This window comes from Mizuhopecten yessoensis, unplaced genomic scaffold, assembly GCF_002113885.1.
Source record: "Mizuhopecten yessoensis strain PY_sf001 unplaced genomic scaffold, ASM211388v2 scaffold10921, whole genome shotgun sequence".
Taxonomy (NCBI): domain Eukaryota; kingdom Metazoa; phylum Mollusca; class Bivalvia; order Pectinida; family Pectinidae; genus Mizuhopecten; species Mizuhopecten yessoensis.
In genome coordinates, this window is record NW_018408788.1 from 3034804 (window position 1) to 3048420 (window position 13617).

The following is a 13617-nucleotide window of genomic DNA, read 5'->3' on the forward strand; positions in this document are numbered from 1 at the left end:
GGGCCCTGCCCCATGGCTTCATGGGTCGAACCAACCGCATTTATTTAAGAAAGTATTGCCCTCGCCTAGTGATGCTTCAGACTAAATTTGGTTGAAATCCTCACTGGCATTAAATAGGATTTGCGTTTTAAAGCAAATTTAGCTAAGTTCCCCTTCGGGGCCCCGCCCGTCTGGCCCCAGGGGTCGAACCAACCTCATTTATTTTGGTTGAAATCCTCTTTGGCGTTTAGGAGGAGATAGATTTTAAAGAAAAGTTTGTTGACGACGGACGACGACGGACGCTGCGCCACGGCCTTCGGGAAGGTGAGCTAATAATATTACACAAATAGCAATGTTTATACAGTATTGTGTTGTTGATAGTGAGTATTCAATTTAATATATATACACAAATAAGAATTCATGATACCAACCAACCCAATTGCATCAGTCAATATAACTTTAGGATCAATAAACAGAAATCAGTGCCATTTTTATTGTCCAGTTAAGTTATTTTATTGTATTCAAATTTAAGTTATTTTATTGTATTCAAATTTAAGCACAATATATGTGTGTGTGAAATAAAAACATCAATGATAAAATTATAGTCAGTTTAATTTTAACATGACAGTGCAGGGTTAGTTTTTTGACAAATGATAATTTAACGTGTATTATATATTGCCGGCGTGTCATTTGCAAGATTTACATCCTGTCAGGTTAAAGTAATGAGACTATGGTTGTTTAAATACTGGTTAAACTTTCAATGCAATTCACTGTAGATCTAGATTTAGATTTTACCTAGAGTTAAAAGTATTCTCTTTTGTAGTCCAAATATCTTGTTTGTATAGACTGAATATTTGGGATGGACCAGGTCCGTCCTTTGGAGTCCTTGTGTACAATGTCAAAATTGTTAAGAAAAAAATATGAAGATAATGCACTGCTTCAGGGATGAAGACATTTAACAACTGCCCGATTGTCATCACAAAGTTTGATTACCTGTCCAGGATGGAAGCAGTCAGAATATGCGATAGCAATCATTTGATTTAATTCAAATTTAAATGATGGATCAGTTTGAGGTGGAATACTAATTTGATCAAACTCAGCATCAGAGCCTGATATAACTTCATGAAATCACACATGTTAATAATTCTTAAAAAAGTTGAGGAAACAAAAACAATTGAAGCGATTACATCAATGATTGCCCTCCTAGTGATGCTTCAGAGTAATATACCGGTCTCTAAAGTGTGTGACAAAGAGCTCGAACAGCCTTCAACAAAAAAAGCGACGACGACGTCGACGATCCAGCAAAATCTCGTTCAGACACAATATTTGTAGCGAAACGGATGAACTGTTTTTGTTTTAAAGAAGGAATGTCTGGAGTTGTGTCGCAATGGAGTTTGCCACCAGGCAGATTGTCACCAAGTTGACGATGTATGATGATAAGGAAGTTCGTACAAAGAATTTGTAGAATTTCAATGGTGAGGACATTTAAGGTCTCATCCTTCACTGAAAAGAGAGAGTCATACACACTATCCTTCACAGTAAAATTGGGATATACAGGTTCACCGAGCAACAAATTGGAGGAATCCTTTAAAAAAATCCTCAAAACACGATAAAACAGACGCCAGCATGTCATTTAGATCTAATATATGCTTGACAGATTCTAGCTGACGCCATATTGGTCCTGTAAGTAGTTTATATCTATTATAACTAATGCCCGACATCCCATGACAACAACATAATTCGCATAAATCGTCTTTTCCCCAAAGTGTCAGCAAACAATGGCTCTCAAGCTCAAGGTTGGTGCCAGAACTATTGAGACTGTTCCAGCTGTTAAAAACCTAGGGGTATACTTTGACAGTTCTCTGAACATGGAGAAACAAGTGAACGCGATTGCCAAATCCTGTTACTACCAGGTCAGGAACATCGGCTGTATTCGGCAGTTTCTAACTGCAGATGCATGCAAGATTTTGGTGCATTCACTTGTTACCTCTCGGTTGGATTATGGTAACGCCCTGCTCTGTGGTATATCTGACAAACCAACTAGTCATCTGCAGAGGGTCCAGAACACTGCAGCACGGCTNCCGTCAAGATCACTGCGGTCGGAGTCAGAATCTTTGTTGTGTGTCCCAAAATCTCGTACTGTGACCTACGGAAACAGATGCTTTGGGAGGGTTTCGGCTACGTTGTGGAATAGCTTACCATCTGCTATTAGGAAGTCGAATACCCTGGCCAAGTTCAAGAGGGACATAAAAACTCACCTCTTCACGTCTGCATTTTAGAATCTTTGCAAAGACCCTTTTATTTGTTCAATTATGTGCACATTGCTTATTAAATGTATGAAGTGATTGCAACCCTTTGTTGTTTGTTTTCACAATTATAACCATTACCATTATCCATATGTTGTAAAGCGCCTTGGAGTAATTTTACAAATTATATAGGGCGCTACATAAATGCTGTATATTATTATTATTATTATTTTTATAAGGTATGCACCAACAACTGAAACAAGTTTATTTTGTTTATCATCGAAATATACATCTATAAATTGTTCATTGTCTTTTCGATGATAAAATAGGGTGGCTGCCATGGAAAATATAGCATTAATACGATATCCATGAAATGACGTAATTTTCAAATCCTTAAGAATTTCCACATTTTGCAAATTTGTTTTAAAAAGAAGACCATATCCTGATTTTTCATCAGCTCCTGGAACACACAGTTTTGATGTAGCCCTAATAAAATCTGAAGTGCTGAAGTATGAAAGGTCGGTAGGAGAGTCCGACAACAGTACACTTTTTTCCCACTGTCTCAGGGCAGATTCTGCTTGCTACCCCAAGTTTACCAAAACATGCAGATTACAATTAAAGTCATTTATTTCAATGTATTTTTTTGTCGGGTAATGTATTAAAGTTTTCCATGATAAGTGGTAAACAGTCTGACTTCTATTTTGTCCTCTTAAGGAAGTTTTTACCACATGTCATCATATTGTTTTTTTTGCTTACAGTTTCAGCTGATTTTCCTTCAATATTGTCGGTAACAACAAGTTTTGAAATATCGTCAATTGTGTTTTTTATCATATCAAAGAATGATACAGATGCACCACCAACTATTTCACTTAAACTAACACTGTATTGCCCTGAAGTAGTTCCTATTTGTAGACCCCCATACTCTCTGCCTGCTCTCTTTGTCCCGTCAGTGTGTAAAGTGCAGTTGTCTGAGCTTAGAATACCCTCAACAGCTTGAATTTCGGCCATAGTTTTGGTCTCGACAAGTATCATCTCGGCAAATGTCTTTTTTGGTAGTCCTGTCAACACTAACATTTGTCAGTTTCGCAATAACAGTTCTGACTACAGTTTCAACATTTTTAACTCAAACATTCATGGAAAGGAGAGACGCATATACGTCTCCTATATCATTGCCATATTTACCGCCATGAACAGTTTCGATTGCTTTACCTGAATCAGTATTTTCCTTTGTAAGTTCAAGATTTTTTTCTTTTAAAAATTCTTTTTCATTTTGTAAGAAAGAAACGGTCTCATTGACCACACTTAGAGTCTGTACTGGACTTGTATTATAAGTAAGTTACATTGTAACATGTGGCTGCATTTCCATGTTCGTCATTTGCATTTTTTTTCCGACTCATTCCTCAGGATTTGTAATGTCGTAGTAGCACATTTTGACGTTTATATTTCTGAAGGGGAACTTAGCTAAATTTGCTTTAAAACGCATCTCCTCCTTAACGCCAAAGAGGATTTCAACCAAATTTAGTCAGAAGCATCACTAGGGGAGGGGAATTCTTTCTTTACTATATGAGATTGGTTCGACCCCAGAGGCCAGGGGGCGGGGCCCTGAAGGGGAACCTAGCTAAATTTGCTTTAAAACGTATCTCCTCAAAAGAACAACAAGATATATATGCAATATAGTAAACAATAATTAACTTTTTTTGACGCCAGAGTTACAGTTGAGGATGTGATGTTGGTCATAGTCTTTCACCAGAAACCATCAGACAAGCAGTTGTTGTTGCCTTTAAATCAGAAACGGCACAAACGATTGACGGGAAGCAGTGATATAAACCTGGGAATATCATTAATTGTGGAACATAGGAAAGAGGAAGACAGTTTGGTCAGAATAAGAACGTGACATATTTTACTCGCGCATACTTAAAATATTAAGTGTCTATCATAGAAACTTTTATCAATTGAGTTATTGATTATATTTTACCTTCAGTTTTGCTGATGCCATTCCCCCATTTTATCAACCATTTAACAAACCTGCTGAGGAGTGTTTTTTGTTTCACTTGTGATACTAGATTCATTGTGGAGTAAGAATTGTACCTGCTGCCCCCAATTGCATGATCGTAAGAGTCGACTAAATTTGGGACCTTATCTCTTCTCTCCTTTCTAAATAACTTTCTTCTTCCTAATGTCTCCCTTGACAATGCCTCACTTTTGGACATTTGTTGAGCGTTCGCCCCTGTGAGGAAGGCTTAGGGTTCTGTCCCCTGGCCGAGACATACCAAAGTCTTTAAGAATGGTAGTTTATACTCCTGCTTAACGCTCAGCAAATTAGGAGTGGGACGACTGGTTCGCGCGTTGTCAGTATAATGTGACCGGGTGGGGCGTCCTGCTGGGTGTCTTCGGCAGTATGTTTTAGTGAGGTAGCACTATAAAGTCGGCATCAGTTCCGCGCTATTACAAGAAGACAAACACGAACATATCGCAGCCTCCCAAAATACACACACATACACTACACGCATGCATCTTGCACACAGGGGAGGCCGTCCTTAAATGACCTTAGCTGTTAATAGGACGTTAAACAAAATCAAACAAACAAACAAAGCATTTACTGGTCACGGATAGAAACAGATTCACGATAACTATTTCAATGTAGGAATCACAAAGAAACTTCTTAACAAGTCCTGCAGAATTTCGTAAAATTGGCTTAGTTGTATTGGAGAAGTCAAATGTGTGAACTCCTTACGAACGCCCGACAGAAAGAGGCGATTGGAACAGACAGCCTATTGTCTTAGTTGACCTGAAATTATTATTAATAAATGCTAAACGGACCATCAACACAGCATAGGTCATTGGGGCCAACACATGGTCGAGAAAAAAACCCGATTGCAAAATAAAAACATCAAACAAACTTAATTGTTAAAAAACAAACTTTTTTTTTTTACAACGTTGGGGTAAATGATAGATGTAATTTATATCAATAACTGCATGTCAGTATTTTAGAATGTCTACGACTCTAAATTTAAACGAAACAGCATCATCCAGTCAGATAGAGGAAAAATATTCAAAACAGGTCCGGTAAGGCCTATACGCTGAATGACAGCTTACTCCTGATACCGAAATGAGACGAATCGGAGAAACGTAATCCTAAGTTAATGTTTTCTGGTGGTTTCACAGCAGATTAGCAAACGGGTCATTAAAACTGACAGGGGAGATGTCCGTTAACGACCCTTCATTTATTCTGCTCTGTCATGGTAATGCGACAAGATGGTGCCTGCCCAGACAAGAACTGTTCTGTAAATTTATCAAACAAACAGTAAAATCCTCGTAGATTTTATTGATATATTTAACCAAAGCAACTCAACTTTCTACGGTTTATAGACGATTTGGCAATCATCATACCAGTTAATTAATTATGGCAAGGTGGTTGATGTAATAAAAAAGATCAGTTCCGTTTTAAGAATTAGGTCACAACAATTTATCAAAAAGGTCAATTGGGAGAAGACAAGGTCGACGAAACCTGCTACCAAAATCACATCGAACGAAAACAAGAGGCACAGAGGGCCTGTGTCGCTCACCTGGATACCTAAGCAATCATGGCAAACTATTTTCCAAATGAGATCAATCATGGCAAACTATTCTCCAAATGAGATCAAGGGAATATGCCAGACCCCAAGGTCAATCCTTGTAGCATAGCTATATTAGATTTTTCATGCCCAGCAATTTTATGTATGGTTATGGGGTGGGGATCTCAACTGTTTCCAAGCTTTGACTCAGAAATTAGGTCCCTAGAGTTGTGGCCAGACCCCAGGATCGATTCTAATATCGTGACTGCATTTGTCTCTTTTTGCCAAGCATTTGTATATATAGTTTTGGGGTGGGGATCTCAACCGTTTCAAAGTTATGACCCAGGGGCCAAGTCTGCAAGGGTGGGGCAGACCCTGGGATCAATTCTAATGTCATGACTGCATTCGTCTCTTTATGCCCAACAATTGTATATATAGTTTTGGGGTGGGGATATTAACCATTTCAAAGTTATGACCCAGGGGTTAAGTCTCCAAGGGTGGGGCAGTCCCCAAGGCCAACCTGGAAGCATATGTGCAATCATCTCTTTATACTCAGCAATTGTATATATACGGTTATAGGGTGGGGCTCTCAACTGTTTCCAAGCTGTGACTAAGAAACTAGGTCCCTAGGGGTTCGGTCAGACCCCAGGGTCTATTCTGATATCATGATTGCATTCGTCTCTTTATGCCCAGCATTTGTATATATAGTTTTGGGGTGGGGATCTCAACCGTTTTAAAGTTATGGCCCAGGGACTACATGTATGTCTCCAAGGGTGGGGCCAGACCCTATGGACATCCTGGAAGCAAATGTGCATTCTTCTCTTTATACTCGGCGAATACATATATGGTTATATGGTGGGGATCTCAACCATTTCCAAGTAATGCATTTTATTGGCCCCACCCCCATAGCCCGGGGGGTCAGCCACACCATTTGTACAATTTTGAATCCCTGCCTCCCATGAATACTTCCGACCAAATATGATCAATATCCATGGCATAGTTCTGCAGAAGAAGTCATTTATAGCAATATAACCAAATTGCCCCCTTTTGGCCCCGCCCCTCAGCCCCCTTGGGGGTCAGCCCTACCGTTTGTACAATTTCGAATCTCCACCACCTAGAGATGCTTCCAGTCAAATAAGGTTGATATCCATCACTTAGTTCCGGAGAAGAGGTCACTTAAAGCAGTATAGCCAAATACCCTTTTTTCGGCCCTGCCCCTCAGCCCCCTGGGGGGTCAGCTACACCATTTTTACAATTTTTAATCCCTGCCTCCCAGGAATGCTTTTGATCAAATATGATTGATATCCAGTGCACAGTTCTACAGAAGTCGTTTGTAGCAATATAGCCAAATTGCCCCCTTTTTGCCCCGCCCCTCAGCCCCCTGGGGGGTCAGCTACACCATTTTTACAATTTTTAATCCCTGCCTCCCAGGAATGCTCTTGATCAAATATGATTGATATCCAGTGCACAGTTCTACAGAAGTCGTTTGTAGCAATATAGCCAAATTGCCCCCTTTTGGCCCCGCCCCTTAGCCCCCTGGGGTTTGTTTGTTTGTTTGATTTTGTTTAACGTCCTATTAACACCTAAGGTCATTTAAGGACGGCCCCCCCCCCCTGGGGTTTGTTTGTTTGTTTGATTTTGTTTAACGTCCTATTAACACCTAAGGTCATTTAAGGACGGCCTCCCCTGTGTGCAAGATGCATGCGTGTAGTGTATGTGTGTGTATTTTGGGAGGCTGCGATATGTTCGTGTTTGTCTTCTTGTAATAGCGCGGAACTGATGCCGACTTTATAGTGCTACCTCACTGAAACATACTGCCGAATACACCCAGCAGGACGCCCCACCCGGTCACATTATACTGACAACGGGCGAACCAGTCGTCCCACTCCTAATTTGCTGAGCGTTAAGCAGGAGGATAAACTACCATTCTTAAAGACTTTGGTATGACTCGGCCACGGGACAGAACCCAAAGCCTTCCTCACAGGGGCGAACGCTCAACTAAGGGCCAAAAGTGAGACAGTGTCAAGAGAGACATTAGGAAAAAGAAAGTTATTTAGAAAGGAGAGAAGAGATAAGGTCCCAAATTTAGTCGCCTCTTACGATGATGCAATTGGGGGCAGCAGGTACAATTCTTACGCCCTACCTGCAGGTTACGAAGAAGAAGTCGTTTAAAGAAATTGTTGACGTACGGACGGACAGACGGACGGACTGACGACGGACGCCACGGTATGGCATAAGCTCACCTTGGTCCTTCGGACCAGGTGAGCTAAAAAAAAGGTAAATAAACTAACGTTAACTTGACAATTATAAGTCGCTTTCGTTAGTTCTGTTAAATAAGGTCCCTGCAGCTAGGGCGTCCCATTATATGATCGTAAAATGCCACTAAATTTGGGATCTTATCTTTTCTCTTCCTTTTAACCAACTTTCTTCTTCCTAATGTCTCTCTTGACACTGTCTCACTTTTGGCCCTTAGTTGAGCGTTCGCCCCTGTGAGGAAGGCTTGGTTCTGTCCCCTGGCCGAAATACATCAGAGTCTCTAAAAATTGTAGTTTCTACTTCTGATAAGCGCTCAGGTAGTGGGACAACTGGTTCGCCAGTTATCAGTATAATGTGACCGGGTGTGGCGTACTGCTGGATGTTTTCGGCAGTGTGCTTCAGTGAGGTAGCACTATAAAGTCGACATCAGTTTCGCGCTATCACAAGGAGACGAACACGAACATACCGCAGCCTCCCAAAACATAGGCATACACTACACGAATGCATCTCGCAAACAGGGAAGACCGTCCTTAAATGACCATAGCTGTTGATAGGACGTTAAACAATACAAACCAAACCTGTTAAATAAGACTTGTTTTGTTATAAAACGAATTGATTGTGTTGGTTCAAAGTCAGCGAAAGTGTTTGATAATAAATGGTTCGTGATATGCTATCCATCGAGGTATTATAGTAGTGGTGTGTATGATCTTCGCACCAGTCAAGATTGCGCAGGTCAAAGTCTTAGTCATGCGCACAGTTGGCATTTAAAACGGAAGTAGAGGTAACTGAATGATTTTCACCCTTGCCTTTTTCCTTTCTGTAATTATTTTTTTAATTTTAGAGCCTATATCTAATATATGTAATACTACACAGAGGCAATGTGTATTTCAGACATTTGTAACGAACCCCTGTGATAAATCCCAGCTGGTAGGGATTGGTGCTTTAAATGCCTCTATTCATTTGGCCCCGAGCAATGGTTATTATTATGTATGGTTTACAACTGCTTATTGTATATTTAAGAGAAGGGCAGAAACTCAATTGCCATAGCTTAACTTTTTATTTCTATCGACAATCTCTTTCATCCCTTAAAGTGATAACTCATCAATGCTTAATCAAAGCACCAGAGGTATATGGGTACTACAAGACTAGCACCAGAGGTATATTGGTACTGCAAGACTAGCACTAGAGGAACATGGGTACTACAAGACTAGCACCAGAGTTATATCGGTACTAAAAGACTACACCACAGGTATATTGGTACTTCAAGTTTAGCATCACATGTAATTATATATGTAAATGTACTACAAGACTAGAATCGGAGGTACATGTGTACTAAAAGACTAGCACCAAAGATGTACGGGTACTACCAGAATAGAACCAGAGGTATATGGTACTGCAAGACTAGCATCAGAGATATATGGGTACTACAAAACTAGCACCACAGGTACAGTAATATAGGTACTGCAAGACTAGCACCACAGGTATATTGGTACTGCAAGACTAGCACTAGAGGTACATGGGTACTACAAGACTAGGACCAGAGGTATATCGGTACTAAAAGACTACACCACAGGTATATTGGTACTTCAAGTTTAGCAACACATGTAATTATATATGTAAATGTACTACAAAACTAGCATCAGAGGTACATGTGTAGTAAAAGACTAGCACCAAAGATGTATGGGTAATACAAGACTAGAACCAGATGTATATGGTACTGCAAGACTAGCATCAGCGATATATGGGTACTACAAAACTAGCACCACATATACATTTATATAGGTACTGCAAGACTAGCACAAGAAGTATATGGATACTGCAAGACTAGCACCAGAGGTACATGTGTACTACAAAACTACACCCAGAGAAAATGGGCACAACAAGACTAGCAGCAGAGGTATATGGGTACTACAAGACTAGCACCCGAGGTATTGGGTACTACAAGACTAGCACCAGATGTATGTGTCCTGCAAGACTAGCATCAGCGATATATGGGTACTACAAAACTAGCACCACATATACATGTATATAGGTACTGCAAGACTAGCACAAGAAGTATATGGATACTGCAAGACTAGCACCAGAGGTACATGTGTACTACAAAACTACAACCAGAGAAAATGGGCACAACAAGACTAGCAGCAGAGGTATATGGGTACAACAAGACTAGCACCAGAGGTATTGGGTACTACAAGACTAGCACCAGAGGTATTGGGTACTACAAGACTAGCACCAGATGTATGTGTACTGCAAGACTAGCACCAGAGGTATATGGGTACTGCAAACCTAGTACCAGAGATATATGGGTACTGCGAGACTAGCAACAGATGTATATAGGTATTACAAGACTAGCTCCAGAAGAATATGGGTACAACAGGACTAGCACTAGAAGTATATGGATACTGGAAGACTAGCACCAGAGGTATATGGGTACTACAAAACTAGCACTAGAGGTATAAGGGTACAACAAAACTAGCACCAGAGGTATATTTGTACTACTAAACTAGCACCAGAGGTATATTTGTACTACAAAACTAGCACCAGATGTATATGGGTACAACAAAACTAGCACCAGAGGTAAATTAGTACTACAAAACTAGCAACAGAGGTATATGGGTACTACAAGACACAGGACTAGCACCAGATGTATATGGGTACTACAAGACACAAGATTATTATTGTTATTCATAGGCAGTATGGATTCCAACTGAACAAAGCAAATCATACATAAAGCTCTAGCGTGTTTCATTGAATTTGCCTTTGTTCAGTTGGCATAAAAAAAAACTACCAATAACGCAGATTCCAAAAACTATTGTGAAAGGTGAATTTTAGGTACGACAAAAATCTTTAAGGTCCCATATCACAAGATGAAGTTTTGACTTGCAAAATAAGTACTTTCTGGTATGTAAATTCCCTAACAAATTGAAACGATGTATTTCACATGTACAATGTTGATTGTTCAACATTTATATGCTTGACTTAATGAAGATTAATGTTAAAATGTCTGAAAAGGATAATTTAATTGGTAATTTATTTTCTTTATCATTGTGAAAACAGCTCATCATTTGACAGAGGCAAAACATTTTTTAATTGACTGGAAGCAACCTTACACAGTAAAGTTGATAGTAAAAACAATTGATTAGATACACAGTTTTTTGAAAGAAAAGGTGTGAAGTTCTTAATTTAAATAGAAAAAGTAGCATTTTTTCATTGCCCTCGATTTTTGCTTTGATTGTTGTCTTTTTTCAGATTTATTATTCCTGATATGTAATTCCAGTTCCAAATTTTGCATATCATTTCAGTGGAACTAAGATTTGACTTAAAGAGGGATATATGGGGATATTCCTCTTTAACACCAGAGTGGTGACTAAGCAGGGTCCCATATATATCTCCAAATCAGAGACGTAGTACGTAGGTAATTACAAATTGTATATCTTATATAATATCATTTAAATGCTGTGTAACTTAAGTGCGCTGCAATAGTGGTGGTATTTCATCCATATACAGAAATGTTAATTTTGATGTCTATCATTCATTTGATGGTTTAGAAAATAGTTAATTATTTACTCAGATGTATCATAAAAAGTTTCTTGATTGAAAGCATTTTATTCATGTATATATACATGTAGTCATAATTGTCAAAAAAAAAGTGTTCAGTGGTATAGGATATGCAAACATAGAAAACACTTTAAATAAATCCTTACTGATTAAGGCTTAGTAAAAAAAAAAATCCTTGAGAGTTTGGTTTATCAAATGCAGACTCATTTTCAATAGTTTTCTGTTCATAAGAAAATAGAATCACATGTCATTGTATTATGAATATCAATGTACACATGTTCTCATATTAGGTCATTCATATATGTTCCATATACAATTTTTCTTTGTTCTATCACTGAATGACATTGAAGCAGAGTGATGACACATATTATAACACCCGAGCTTATTAGTTATTATGCGGGGGTTTTTTTTGTTCTTATATTGTCCACTTTTCGTTTATCATTTCTTGAATGTTAGTATTTTTTGCTGAATGTTGACAGCAAATCAGAGTATTTTTTGAAGAATTTTAGACAAACTTCTTAGTAATGAAAACATGGATGAGGTTGTTGAATCATATGTAATGTGGAAGGTATTTGAGAAAAACGTTCTGAGCATTTTTTAAATTTTCTCTTAAGGCCCTGACATACTGTCATGATTTGGAGCTAGAAGTTATTGTGTCTTCCAAACTCACAGTTGAACTCGTAGCATGTCATACACATTTTTACACAGCAACAAGTTGACATGTCAACCACATATGTACAAGATTTGATGACAACCCCCCCCCCCCNATCAATAAGTCTTTGATATGTCTTACGAGACAAAAGCTTGCACCAAAATTTTAAACCATTGACAGTTTTCACCACTGTTTGTCAATAACAAGTGGATTAGAAATCTCAATAAGTCATGACCCAAACTCTTGATAGCGTGACCGGGCCCTTAGGATTGCAAAGTACCATTAAACTCAATCGACGGGCCTTATGAAAAGTATATAGTTTTGCTCATAGATGGAAACATCTTTGTTCCTTTCTATACTTAAACAATTATTCCATCATTTGTTTCTACCTGTAATATCGCCTCTTTCATGTAGATAATACCCTACATAGGATTGTGGAGCTATGAATCAAGATGGAAACTTTGCAATCCTCTGATAATTATGCATTTACATTATTTGTTATTTCAATTATATGAACGTTCCATAATATAAAAACGTGCATGGTTAAATGATTTAGGGAATAGCTTTCTGTATTCGTCAGCGTTTGAGGAGAAAAATCCAATTGTCTTTTTTGAATTATATGAACGGTTCATAACTAATTCATTTATGAGTCAAATCAGGGGACATGAATATCATTTATCAAACTTATTAACATGTGATCAGTTCAATAAGAATAACAGTTTTAATTTGCATTGGTCATGTTTAACATGAAACAATTGTGTCTTGCTCGTGTGCTTTTTATATCATTGTTGACTTTTTCATGATCTGTTTCAGTAATTTTCAATTCTAAATAAAATTGCATATTGCCAAACTTGTATGAACGTTTTCTGTTTTTGAAATTTTGCATCTTGCCAGTCTTTTTCCTAATATCATAGCAATCCAAGAATCAACAATCAAGATAAAAGACAAAATTTCATGCATTTATTCAATCATAGAAATGGAAAACGACACTTGAATATCAACGACAAAAATCAAACAAATGTATTCCATAATGTTGACCTGTATAAAATCATCAATAATGTATTATATCATTATCTTTGAGGGGGAGGGGGGNAGGGGTGGGAGTAAGAAGGCAATACACATTATCTTGTCAAAAAGTGGCATAATTGCATTTGCTGGTGAAAAGGAGTTTGAGTGCGGGCGGATGTCCACAGATTTTACTCCTGCTATTGAAACTGACTCACATACGGCAAACGATCACTTCCGGTGTGTGAAAAAATATACCAGTGCTTCTTGTGATAAATTCTATTGATTGCGCCATATTGACATTGATCACGACACTGTCCAGTTTATGGTGAGTCCTGTTGTCTTTAGAGCTTTTTTGCCTTTATCA